This window comes from Rhipicephalus microplus, chromosome 6, assembly GCF_043290135.1.
Source record: "Rhipicephalus microplus isolate Deutch F79 chromosome 6, USDA_Rmic, whole genome shotgun sequence".
Lineage (NCBI taxonomy): Eukaryota > Metazoa > Arthropoda > Arachnida > Ixodida > Ixodidae > Rhipicephalus > Rhipicephalus microplus.
The window spans coordinates 85,914,330-85,928,278 of record NC_134705.1 but is presented as its reverse complement, the minus strand read 5'-3'; the positions used below and the strand labels follow the sequence as shown (position 1 = coordinate 85,928,278).

Sequence of the window (13,949 nt, the reverse complement as noted above, 5' to 3'; positions counted from 1 at the left end):
TCTCCCACCCTGGCCATGTTGGAGTCGCCGACAACAATCACTTGGCGCCTCCTCTGGTCTTTAGCCGGCACTTTTGCAGGTGTTCGGGAACTACTGTGGTTGACCACAGCAGCCAAGGACCTGGCTGGCGATCCCCCACTTCCCGGCGCCGCCTCAGGGCTTTCTTTGTTACCCGAGTCCGCTCTGCGTTGACGGACACCGCTCGTGCGCGCAGCATCAGTCACCCCCTGTGGGTCTGCGTTCCTGCCGGCGTGCGGCTCGTTGTTCTGAGCCCGCGCACTCGCGTCGTCTCCTGCCGCCGGAGTCACGAGCTCTTCCACCCGCTTTTCAAGCTGGGCCTGCCTTTCCCGAGCTTCGTCCAGTTCGGCCACCGTGCGCACCAACTGGGCGGTCTGCGCCTGACCCGCCTTGTCAAGCTCGACCACTTGCGCCTCGAGAGCCTCCCGCACTTCTCTTTCCTCCCTCAGGTACCCCTCCAGTTCCTTCACCCTCGCATTCATCTGCTTCTCACGGCGGTCGAAGCCCTGCCTTGTCCGCTCGCAAGGCCTACATTCGAAGGGCCCCTTCTTAGCGTCCGCCACACTCTCGAATATTGTCTCGCCCAAGAAGCACCAGCGCAGGCACTCTTGGCACTGCACCTGGCCCTCGTCTCCAGTGCCCGATCTCTTTCTCGGGGCCATTGTTCGGCCAACCCCTAGGCCTAAGTCGCCCGTCACACAAAGCCCGCTACCAATGCCCCAACTTCTCCTTTGAACAATAACGCGTCCGCCGCGCCGCCTCCGTTCGGTCACACTAGTTGCTCCCAACCCTCAAAACATTCCAAAACAGCTAAAAAAAAAACCTATCTACCACGTGGCTTTACGCCTCGTTACATTTAGGTTCCCGCTTACTCCCGCAAGCTGCTCTTTTATCTGTTTACCTCTATTACTTAAGCCGATCCCTACTTCTACAACATTATCTCTCGCAAGCAAAAAAAGGAACAAAAAAACAAAAGCTTAGGTTTTCGTCCTCCGGGCCGTCACGTCCGCGCTGCCGCTGCTGCTCCCATGTGTTCTCCGCCGAAAAGTCTCAGATGTCAGTCAGAAGTGTGATTACCGTGAAGCGGCCTCTTTTTCCTTCCTCCGTGAGGCTGACGTGAAGACGTGAAGGGGGAACCAGTTGAGCAGGCCGTCTACTGACAAGTGTTGTCATCAGGAGTGCCCACCGAGAGAGAGGAGACGTGCAAGGGGAGGGAGAGGGTCGCCTGACTACATTCTGAATGTAGCTGGCAACTAGAGAAGCCTTAGTGAAAAGCACGGGGCCAGGAAAAAGAAAATGAAAAAGGTAAAAAAAAAAGGGAGAGAGTGGAGGCGCCGCTTCCACGTGTTCACCAGCGCGGCACGCTGGTGCACAGGGTAGAGGTGCGCTCTGAAGAGAGTGCACGTAAAGGCCTGCGCTATCTTGCATCATTGGGCAGGTGATGCAAGAGTCGCTGAGCCAACTAATACACAAGAAAAGGGTGCTTTGCGGACGGGGAGCTGCCGGCAAAGCCGGTTGGAGCAGCCCGCCTCGCCGAGCACGAGAACCCACCCCCCCAAGGGGGGGTGGAAAAGAGGCGCAAAAAAGAATTGTTTTACAGAACTAGCATCTCGCCAATGACCAGAGCCAGAATCCAGGGCAGCAGGAACCAGGCGTCAGCAGGAGGGTCCAAGAATCCGCAAGCAGTCGTTGCTGGTCGCTCGAACAAGCTAAGATGGCATGCACACAACAACACAAGAAGGGACAGAGAAAGACTCCGCACTAACCGGGCGGGTGGTTGAGTGCTTCTTCAAAGAGCAGGAGTAGGATGGACAAGCCAACACTACACCATAGAGAAGTTTATTTGTCTTTACAGCCATGTCATCGTACACTCGTCAACTGAGAGAACATAGACTGTGACCTATCGGCCAGAGTTCGAACTAATAGTGATTAAAAAAGCTATAATCACCATTTGTTTTGTTTACAAACCACTATACATCATTCACTTGTGCGGCGTTCGAAAGCAACGTGGGGGGGGGTAACTTATACAATACTAAGGGTTGATTACTTGCACTAAGAATTTGCACGCAAACATCTGACACTATTGGTTTTGAAAACGCAGTGAAGCAACAAAAAAACATACAGGGGTGGGCTGTTCACCACGTGTTTAAAACAACAACACCGTTTTTTTTTGTTTTAGGGGGGGGGGGGGAAGGTATAGTAAAAGTTATCCCATTACTTGTTAAATAGTTGTGTTAGGTCGACAATGGTGGGGGAGTGGTGGGGGGGGATCAGTAGGGAATAATGGGAAACTTGAGCCTCCCATCTTTTATGTAAAAGAACCTCGTGTGCCAGCGGCAGAGGAAGGCTTCTTCTCCATTTGTTTCCAGTTCCTCGCTCAGGTGTTGCCACACGAGCAGTTTCACGCGGGAAACTGCCGGGTAGGCTGTCCTCACCGATTTTCCTTTGTACTGCGCGAGGCAGCGGCGATTCCATACAACGAACATTGTGCACACTATCACCAATCTCGTGAAGGCGCCTTTGTTACGGTCCAGTGCGGGGGGGGGGGGGGGTCTGATTTTAAAGTGTCTGGCCAACAGGCGCCAGACCGGTCTGACTGCTACGCATTCGAAAAGAGCGTGCTGTGCCGTTTCCTTTAGGTGGCAATTCGGGCATGAGGGCGATGGGACTATGCCAAAACCATGTAGGCGTGACCGTGTCGGGAGGACCTCCCAATTCATCCGCCATATAAAGTCCTGGCATTCGTTCGGGACCACGCGGCCCTGTTTCGCCCGCCTCCTGCGCCAGTTGCGTGTTTTCTTAATGTCCTCCGGAGTAAGCTGGGCTCTAGTGATGTATTCCACTATTCTGGCCGGGGGGTCTCCATCGGTGTCACATTCTTTCAGCTCTGTGCCTAGCATGCGTCTGCAGTTTCCTGCCGATCGGTAAAACCTCGACGGGGTGTCCGCCAGTGGACCAGTGGGTCTATCGGCGTCCAAGAAATGGTAATTTGTGCTGCTCCAGTACCGTAATAAGCCCTTTCCGAGGAAGCCTTGGGCCTGGTATAAAAACCGTGCGGTTTTTTAAGGGGAGCACCTTGTTGGTCGTTAAAACATGTGGGAGTCCCAATCCACCTTCCTTTACTGGTAGCTGAAGTAGACTTTGTTTAACTGGTGCTGGTTTGTCGTCCCAAAGGAGACCGCCTATGAATCTATTCAGCTGGTGTGCTATTCTTGCTGGCATTATTGCGACGCGGCTAACATAGTCAGCTAGGGCGCAAATGCTTGACTTGACTGCCAGGGCTTTTTCCACTAGTGTAAGGTCTCGTTCCTTTGTGCGGGTTGTGGCTTCCTGGGCCCGCTCCAGTGCTCGCTGCCACGACAGTTCGGACACCCTGGCACAGCTGAAGTAAATACCGAGGACTTTCACAGCGTCCACTGTACCGATGTTGCCAATGGCCTCTCTCGGGAACGAGCCGAAGAGAAGCGCTTTGCTTTTTTCTATGTTGATCGCGGCTCCGGAAGCTTCTGCGTAGTGGCGGAAGGTCGGCGAGAACCTGTCAAAGCTGCTCGCGTTTCTGACAAACAAGGACACGTCATCTGCTTAAGCCAGGGCCGTGATCTCTTCTGTGCCTGTCATGGGAAAACCCTTGAAGAGACTGTCTTCACTCAGGCTTGTAAGTAGCGGGTCTAATGAGAGTATGAACAGAGTGGGGCCCAGGGGGCAACCCTGTCTAATGCCTCTTGTGTACTTGAACCTCGCGGTTGCCGAGCCATTCACAAGTACATTACTCGACAGGTCTGCGTATAGGAGGCCGATTAACTCCACGAAGTCCGTTGGGAACCTGAATTCCCTGAGTACTTGTAACATGTAGGTGTGTTTCACCCGGTCGAAGGCCTTGGCCTGATCGAGTGAGCGAAATGCCCCTGCCAATTTCTTCTCGGACATGTACTCAGAGAGATCTCTCGTCAACGTAAGGTTTGCAAAAATCGACCTTCCAGGGACTGCGCATGCTTGGTACTTAGACACGATTTCGGGGAGGAGAAGCTTCATCCTATTGTTCAAGATGGTCGAGACCACTTTGTAATCCACGTTGAGCAACGTGATGAGACGCCACGAAGAAGGGTCACTTGGCGTCGCGCCGTCTTTCAGTAGTAGTGCTATACTCCCGTCACTGAAAGAAGCTGGTTTCCTTCGCTCCTTCACCACCATGTTAACTACTGTCAGCAAGGCCTCTCCAATTACGTGTAGGAATTTCGTGTAGAAACCCGCCGACAGACCATCCGGCCCCGGTGCCGAGTTCGGGGGCATACTCCGTACTGCTATGGCAAGTTCTTCTAACGTCACCTTTCCAAGAAGGGTGGGAGACTCATCTTGTGCCATTCGGTGAACATGCTGACAGAGGCTGCTAATTAGGTAAGTATCGGGTAGAGTATTTGTTGATCCTTTGTCTTCAAATGCAGTTGCGAAGTACTTTCGGAAAACAGCCGCGATCTCCTCCGGGTCATTGGTAATCGACCCGTCAGGGCGTCTTGCCTCGGTTATGCGTAGTTCACCATTTCCGTTCATCTCAGTTGGTTCTGATAGAGCGGAAACAGGACACCGTGTGGAAAGGTTCTGTTGTCTACAGTTCCTCTTTTTGAGGAGTCTGTCATATGTCACTTCTAACGAGGCCAGATAATCTCTTGTACAGGTCGTGAGTTCATCGGCTTCCCGAATGATCGTCATTCTGCGGAGGTCGACGTTTTTTTCTCGCTCGGCCTTCCTCCTGAAGGATGCCCTTCCATTTCTCCTTCAGGAGGTCCCATACTTCGGAGGTCATTTAGGGGGCACTTTCCAGGGACTCTCTTAGACGGTCCTCAATTGTTTGTATGGATTCGTCTTGTAGGACACTTGAATCTATCCGCCACCGCGCCCCGCAATCCCGTGGCGCTGGTGCCACGTTGAACGTCACCCTCACGGGGACGTGATCCGACCTCTCCGCCAAGTTGCTAAGGGAAGCAAGAGTGTCGCATGCCAGCGTGAAGGGCAAGAAGTCTGGCAGATAGATACGGTCAATTCTGCTTGCCGTGTTCTTGGACTTCCTAGTCGGCGCAAAGTCATCCTATGTGTGTACAGCCAGGCGTCGGTAAATTTCAAGTGTTTTAGAATCTTAGTGAGCTCCTTTGCGTTGTAAGTCGATCCTCCTTGGCCCGGGCCTCTCAAGTCCCTCTGTGAATTAACTACTCACTTAAAGTCTCCTAATAAGACATGGGGCATTGGTTCCAAAAGAAGAGGATGTAAAGCTTTAAAGAAAGAGTTTCCGATCGCGTAACCGGGGCATAAATGTTAACAATGCGGATTCTCTTACCGCTTATGTATGCATCGACTATTAATATTCTGCCATCCGCGCCAAAGGTGCAGAACGCCTTTTCGCGGTAACGCCCTGTGACGAAGACAACACCAACCGCGCAGCATCTCGAGTTTGTCAAAGAGAAGAAGGCGTCGAGTTGGAGGTTCCGCTGAAACAGAGCCACATCCAAAGGAGTTCTGAAGTTTGTTTCTTGTACAAACAGGAAGTCAATCCCTTGCGTACGTGCATACAATATAATTTCCCTCTGCTTATTACTGTCTCAAAAATCGCGGACGTTCCAAGTTGCAATGTTGAGAGAGGCATTTTGGTGCTATAGAAAAAAAAAGAAGCCACTTTGTCGCCGGAGCCATTAAACCAAGAATGCAGCACGGCCATCATCTGCCGATTTAGGCACAAGATTGGGCTAGAGGCGAAGAGCAGACGACACCACCAGTGTAAGCTGCGTCGCAGCAGAAAACGGAATAAAAAGAGCCAGAGGGATAGTGACGAAGTAAGCAGGAACAGACGACGCGAGCTGCGTCGCCGCAAAACAAAGGGGAGCCAGGAGGATTCTATGAAAAACAACAGCCACACCTGGCACGGAGGGCGCGAACAGTGTCCACGCAAACCTGGCGCAAACCATGGATGGAGCGAAAAGAATATTGAAACGAAAAGCACGTTCGGCACACAGGACGCGAACAGCGTCTGCTCACTCCAGGTGCGTCCGTAGCGCGCAAGCAACGCCCCCCCGCCCTGACGCCGCATGGCGCCGCGACGCCGGCAGCCTACTCGATTGTTTCACGGCCATCCGCGGAGGGGTCCCCCTTGGACGCGGCGTTCTTACCCAACCTCGGGGTCTTCGCCTTCGGCGGGGCGTCGCTGTCGCTGCTGCCCACTTCAAGCCCAGTCCGCCGCTGCCTCGCCTCACGAGTGGGGGAACCCTCACGGGAGTCGCGCTGCGGCTCGTCTCCTTGACGACGACGCGAGCGAGACCTCGGCTCGCGGCCCATGTCGCGACCTAAGGCCCGCGCACCCGAATCGCGACCAGCCCCGTCTCCGCGGCGAGCGCGAGCGAGATCTCCGCTCGCGGCCAGACGCCCTTGTGGGGCACAACTCGCTCGGGGGAAGGGTCTGACGACGCGCGGCCGTCAACTTCAGGCAGGGCATAGTGCCCGCGGCTCACGATGGGCTTGTCATCCCTGGCCGGGGCTTGCGTAAGCGCTCCCAAATCCTGTGCCGTGACAGGGGCCAGCACGTTGGCCGGCGCGTCGGAGATGGGGCGGCTTGTCTCCTCTTGCTCAGAAGGCGCCAGAGACGCGTCTTCTAAAGTAGCCACGAGCGGCCAGTGCTGGGCGCTCGATAGGCTTGCGGGTGTCGTAAGGGACGCCGATCGCGTAGGGCCCGTCTCGGTATCAGTTGTGTCTGCGCCAGAGGACGCCGACGCCGAAGCAACGGAGGCAGACGCACCGCGCGTCTCTTCCTTGACACCTGAAGACGCCGCACTGGTGCTTGCGCTCGAGTCTGATTCCCCGTCGCGACGCCAAGAGAGGGGGCCCTTTGCGGTCGCGCGGGGCGCCGACTTAGGCGTGAGGACCTGAAGGCGCGAAGGGGATCCACCCGACCTCGGCGAGGGGGCGCCGGATGACTGGCTAAGTGCTGCGTTGGCGACCGTCAGCACCGACGAACCGCGGGCAGCGGCCGCGTAGGAGCGCCTGCGGAAACACTCTCGCGTCCCGTGACGGCCCCCGCAACGCGAGCACTCGGCTGTGCAGCCCTCTGTGTCGTGACCGAAGAGGCCACAACGCTTGCAAAACTCGGCCGTGCACACGGTCGTCATGTGCCCGACCTCGCCGCAGCGCGCGCGAACCCGACGCATGCATCTATATATGCACATTACTTTGTGCCCCGCAATAGTTATGAAGTTGGGAACAGGGCGACGCATCTCAATTTTCACGAGACGCTCCCCGTTCAACTTGGTCTGGCGAGTGGCTAAGGTGGCGAACGAAATGCCCTTCACCTTACCAAACTGGGCTAAGGCATTACTGAGGGTCTCATCCGGCAGAAAACCGGGGTAGCGGTAGACGTTCACATACGTAACCGGCGGCCCGACGGCTACTACCGGCACGTTCACTCCGTTAACCCTAAAGCCCTCTGCAACCATAAGCTTCGTCGCCTGACTAGCGTTGCGGGTGCAAACAAGAAATTTTGATCCCCCCATGTGTTGGAGCATCAATACACTATCATCTCCGGCTGTTTCCTCTACTGCGTCTATTAAATCGTCCACAGAAACGTCGCCTTCGGGCGCTGAAAACGTAAAACAATTCTCCCTCACCGGGAGTTCAAATGGCGTGGCCATACTGGTAGGTAGATTCCGCAAGTCGCCGGGTCGGGCGAGGCTTGAGGACGACTCGTTACGTGCAGACGAGCTGCACACTGGTAGAACGCGGCTCAGCCGAGACGGGGGCCGCGAAGTACTTGGTAGTGGTCGGTGGACCGCAGCGGGGCTCCGGGAGGGCAGGCGTGGGCCGGGGACCTTACACCACCAGGCATGGGGCGAGCGGGCACCAGGCAGGAGCCGGGAACCCGAGACGGCAGGCGGGCACGCGGAGCGGCGCTGCCACAGGAACGACCACTTGCACGGACTTCACAGGAACCGGGGGCAACGCCGTGACGTGACCCCGAGTCTCGCAGAGTAACTCGTAGAAAACAGCTAGCCCGACACTTTGATCTTAGCCAAAAGGCCGAGAAGCGATGCAATTTAATTTTACGTAATTAAAATCCATTCTTTCACACCTCGTATTTAGTTCTGGCCAAAAGCCGGGCAAACAGTAGCAAAGCAATTCCGACGTCCACCCATGCAAAACCAGAATTGTGCACTGACAGCGGCAGCGCTGGCTTCACTGCATTGCTTTTATGCCTAGTCCGTTTGAAGTTTCTTGTTTCGCTTACAAACATGTTAAAACTGAAACCTTCTTTTTCCCAGAGGTCGAAGCCACGTGTGCTTGCTTGCATGCCTACTCTTGGATGCGCCCATGACATCACACCAAATGCTTGCCGGCGAACATTATCAGGCATGTCGCGAGGGATGCTGCAGCACTTGTTTTAAAAACTGATGCATAATGTACATGTCCAACTAGAGCACCAAAGCCTGGAAGGAAAAAAGAAAAAAAAATGACTGTGCAAAATGTGACTACGTCACCCATCCAACATGGCTTCTACGCTGGCTGCCCAAGCAACGCCTCTGCAACGACGCCCACAATCATCGGCAAAAAGGTGGTGCCTTTGGCTGCTTCAGTGCGCTCAACATATGCCTTGCAAGTTCCGACGTGGCAGAACACCGCACCGAAGGCGACGAAGGTCCTGCCGTGAAAGGCAGACCCGGGAATGCGTGCGAAACGTCTACCGCGTGGGTTGTGAAGCCGGTGAATGAAGGGTCATGTGGCAGAGGGTGACGGAACGTGAGTGTGCGACTTGCTGCTGCGATGTCGTTCAAGGGGCCGGCAGGTTCTGCCTGTCGTGGTCGAAAACGTCCGATTTTTGCCGATTCCGAGGGGTAGGAGTGCTATAGTGGCGTGTACGAGGCGCTGGTGCGGCGCTCCGTCGATCGTGCCGGACGGACATGAGGCGGCAGAAGGCGGTCGTTAAGTGGTCCCGGAAATCAGTGGAGAAGTACTTGCCTGCTCTTTTGGTCGAAGGCTCGCGACAGATGGTCTTCGGGAGACGGGTGGTTGCACAAATGCGACCGTGCGTGAACATGCAGCCATATTCGTGGATTATTTCGCCCCATTTGTTAGCTTCATCACTGCGCTCGCTGGTGTTGCTTGTTTTTGTTGACCTTCGCTTGTGGCTCACACCCACTGTGGGGGATTGGCTGGTTTGTTGTTCTGCTTCTTCGACTTCTACATACTCTCGGCTTAGTGAAGCTGTGAGGAGTGACGAGTGGATACAGAGGCAAAGCGCGCCCGGGGCGTGATCTCGCGCGTCCTGGGTTCCACAGCGCTTCTGGTACGTGAGTGGTGCGTCCGTACGTCTAGTGCACACTTTTCTTGGAACTTCCAGCAACTGGCAATTCCATTCAGGTGATCGTGCGAGGATGTTTGTTGCAATTAACGAGAGCCAACGGTGGATGAGCTGGTATGAGATGGTGTTCAGAAATGTAGTGTGTGATCAACAAGGCGATGCCCGCCGTGGTGGTCTAGTGGCTGTAAGGTACTCGGCTGCTGACCCGCAGGTTGTGGGATCGAATCCCGGCCCCGGCGGCTGCATTTCCCTGTGCTCGGATTAGGATGCACGTTAAAGAACCCCAGATGGTCGAAATTTCCGGAGCCCTCCATTACGGCGTCTCTCATAATAATGTGGTGGTTTTGGGACGTCAAACCCCACATATCATATCGTCATCAAGGTGATGGCTGAGGGCGCCAACGAATTACAGCCACCGCTTGCAGAAGCTGGGACCCTGGTCAGTGGACATAGGAAATGCACATCGGGGCTTTGCCGGTTCACCATACAGCAGGTGTGTGCGGGGTGGGTCCTGTGGCGATCTTTGCGATTTTAATTTGTGATGGGGAATATATTGTGTAGATGCATAGACGTGGCGAGAGCACGCGTCTTCAGGTTCAGACGTCGCGTGAAGATGTGAAATAAAAATGCCTTCGCTTGTCACTGCAACTGTAAACAGAAACACCAACCCCCATTATCTAGAGGCTTTTTTATTTTTCGTTTCGAAACGGGTGAATTAGAAAAGCGGAAATAGCTTGGCACATACATACACTTCTACACACATACATACACATCGCACATGCATACACATCGTATACACACTTCTAGCTTTCCTCCGAAACAGTAATAATAAATTACTCAATAGTTTTATTAATATGAGTAGGAATATTTTTAAAAAATAAAAAACTTGAGTATGTACGTGTGAACATAACAAAAAAAAAGAAGAGGCCCTCCAATTATGAAATTTCCACAGAAACATTTATTTTCCCAGAGCAATCGTAAGTGTAAACACAGCTAGCGCACTCCCCGCACGCGAATACCGCGTCAGCCGGGGCGGCGTGCCGCCACCGTCTCGGACACTCGCCGCACCCACGCCGTTTACCCCGATATCATTGGTAAATCCGAACACTCCTTCTATCATTGAATGTATTGTCGAACTCACCCCCGCAGGGGTGAGTGGGCCGATCCCGGAGGTAGTGCAATACCGGGCCAAACCGTGGCGGAGGTGAAGCAAGCTTCAAGCACTCCGCCGCATCACAAAAATAAGTTTAATATTTATAGTTTAAACAGGTGTGCCTCTTGAACACACTTTGATGGCTCCTGCAACATATCTGCCACCGTGGCAGTGGCAGCTTATAGACTGTGATGTTTCTTTTGTTGATGTCACAAAGCACGCACCACTTGCACACATACATACATACTTTTTAGAACTACAATATAAATACACATGCCCTGAGTTCTTTACTGATGCGTCAAAGTCAAACACTTCTGTGTCATATGCAGCAATAGGCCAATCCTTTTCTGAGGCCGGCGTTCTTCATCCTAATGCAAGCATTTTCACAGGAGAAGCTTACCCAATACTGGCGGTCGTAAAACACATTAAACAGATAAAATTACAGAATGCGGTAATATACACAGACTCCCTAAGCGTGGTCAAAGCCCTGAAAACTCCTAAAAAACACAAGAACCCCGTGCTGGTGTCACTCTACTCACTTCTGTGCACACTCTACACATCAAAACAGCATGTCGTTGTCTGCTGGGTTCCAGGGCACCGTGAAATACAAGGAAACGTTTTGGCCGACAATCTGGCTGCTTGCGCCAATGTCACTACTGCCAATGCACCAACACCAGTCCCTGCACTTGACTTAAAACCTTTTATAAAACGAAAGCTCAGGGAGTATTGGCAGAAGATGTGGGATAAACACACAGATAATAAACTCCATGCTATTAAGCCGCAACTAGGTTATTGGCCGCCACTATCAAAATCATGACACACGGAAGTAATACTAACAAGGCTTAGGACTGGACACACACATTCTACACATTCATTTCTTCTGTCTACCGGTGATCCGCCATATTGTGAGAGATGTGGAGAGCCCCTTACGGTTCTCCACATTCTTGTCCAGTGCAATGAGCTAGATGCTGTAAGAAAAAAGCACTTTTTACTGCCCTACCGACAGCAGCTCCCTCTACACCCTGGGATGCTCATCGGTAGGGATCCGCTTTTTAAACTGCAAACACTTTTTTACGTTTTTAAAAGAAGTGCAAAGCTTTCACCCGATATTTCGAGGTCATCCGTAGCACGACCTCTATAGAGTGGTCGTGGCTGCGGTGACTATATCTTCATCATGGTTTTATTATCATGACATCTTGCCATCAGCTATCACCATACATATGTCACGCCACTGTCATGATTTTATTACTTTCATGTTTTAACCCGCGTTAGAGCGAGGAATTTTAAGGCCCCTTTACAGCCACGCACCATATCATTGTTCATATCTGTAGTCAATTGAAATGGCGCTCTTTGGCCATCAATTGGCCCTTGCGCCACTAAAAACTACTCATCATCATCAACAAAAAGGCTAAAAATTGTTAGTGGTGTGTGACATCCCCGCAAACACGGACTGAACCCCGCTCCTTTCGAGATGTGTGCGCTCGTTTCTCAAACCCACGCATAAAGGGCATTCCAGAGTCAAGTACCAGAAGGATTATGTCTACTATTCTCACGGGCTCCCCCACGCAAAGTCGTGGACCGGGCGGCGCCTTGTCGTCTACAGACGGTGTGACAGAGTACAATAATCGGCGCGCACCTTTCAGATCTGTGGCATGGGGGAGCAGCAGAACACCTTTTGTTGGTTCGGGAAAAGCGACCTTTGCGGCAAGCGCCTGTGCCGGGTCCATTACGCCTTTCGTCAGTCTCCGTGGCGCCAGGGCTCTTACTGTGTTCTGCGCGGATGGCCGCCTGCGACGGTGAACGACGAGGAAGCGGCGGCTACGGAGAATTTCGTGGGAGACACCGAGCTGCATAGAAACGTTGAAACTTGGTCTGGACATCGGCTCGCCAAGTACCGAAAACATCGGGACCATCGTTCGCCCGTAATTAAAGTGTCATCGGACGACTCGCCCCTCACTCTCCCTGAGGCTCGAGTTTGTACCTCGTTACTTGCTCGGCTTTGTTTGGGAGAGGGTTTTCTACTGGTGTAGGCCGCGGGGCGGCTGCCGAAGAGGATACACTCGAACTGAGAAAAGATATGCCGCGTGGAGTGGCGGACTGGTTTTGGTGCCCCGGTAGGGCGGAGTCGGGTCCTACAAAAAGGGGACTACGAGACGAGCTTGAGGGTCGGAGATACGATGTGAAGAGTCAGAAGTACGATGCGAAGAGAGCCAGAGAGATACGATGCGAAGGAAGAGTCCGAGAGATACGATGTGAAGAGTCGAAGGGAGTCAGAGAGATGATGCGATGAGCTCGAAATGGTAGAGAAGCTAAGATGGAAACCACTAAGAGGGACGACGTAGGCGACGATGACGAAGACGATGAAGACGGCGACGGAAGGAGACAGATCAGACCGCGACGGAAAGAACCAGCCTTCGGCCCCGATTTGAACAACCAGCTCCGAGGCCCCCGTCAACATGGACCTTTCGTGAGACGGACTTTATGCACCTTATTTAGAGTAACTTTGCGGGAAGGGAGGTGGCGAATTGAGACATTGCGCGGTTTTGTTAATTTATGACTTTATCATTTGTATCGTCGTGTGTTTACTTTGTATTGAGGCACCTTTGTATTGGCACCGTTATTTCCCTTATGTATCCGGCGTCGCATGTCGCAAATGTCCAAATCATGTGTTATAATTTATTGTAGTGGTTGATGTACGCGGTATACGATGTTTTAAGTTAGTATTAAATTTAATGAATCAGTAAACAGAAACAAGTCGTAGCGTCTCTTACTTCCCGGCCCCAGCACGAATCCCTGTATGTGAGAAATGATTGAGACACGTAGCCAAGAGGGAACCGGTAGGAAAAGGGTTGAGTGTTCTTCCCTCTCTTTGGCGATCGGTGGCGTAGCGGGGGACGTCTCAGGTGTTAGTATGGATAAAAGTGTATAACAATAAAAAAGGGGGTATTGCTTCTCGAATAAAAACACAACTAGTTACAACACGCCTATATGGCCACGGTAAATGTCCGTAGAGGCGGCGATCGTGTCTGACACGCAAAGTCTTTTCATAGTCCGCAGGTAGCTCTTGGAGCAAAACCTGCGGCAGACACGATCGTTGGCCGGATCCCACGAGCCGAGGCAACCAACGATCATGGCGTCGACGGAGACGCGCTGGAACCGCTGGAGGAGATGACGCTTTAGAGGGGCGTACTTCTCCTCCTTGACCCCTCCAAGCCTCCTGGAACGCCTGCATGCAGTTGTCGAAGGGACAGCAGACGTCCAGGATCAGGGCTTCCTCACCACGGGCCAGCACGAGGTCGGGTCGCAAGCCGGGGACGCCGACCTGCTGGTTCTCCCCGATGACAGTGAATCGCTCCAGAACCGCCTTCTTGAGGCGCGCAACGATGGCGTTGTGGCGCTCCGTCATGGCCCCGCTCTGCCGCATGCAGCGGCAGAGAACGTGCGGCA

At 53.2% G+C, this 13,949-nt stretch overlaps 1 protein-coding gene and 1 pseudogene across 2 annotated transcripts in view; one reads left to right on the top strand and one right to left on the bottom strand.

Moving 5' to 3' along the window:
* LOC119167529 (uncharacterized) overlaps positions 1-13,949 on the top strand; it is a 231,338-nt gene that overhangs the window by 150,152 nt on the left and 67,237 nt on the right. The gene's annotated exons all lie outside the window — the stretch shown is intronic.
* LOC119168760 (U2 spliceosomal RNA) lies at positions 10,500-10,622 on the bottom strand (annotated as a pseudogene).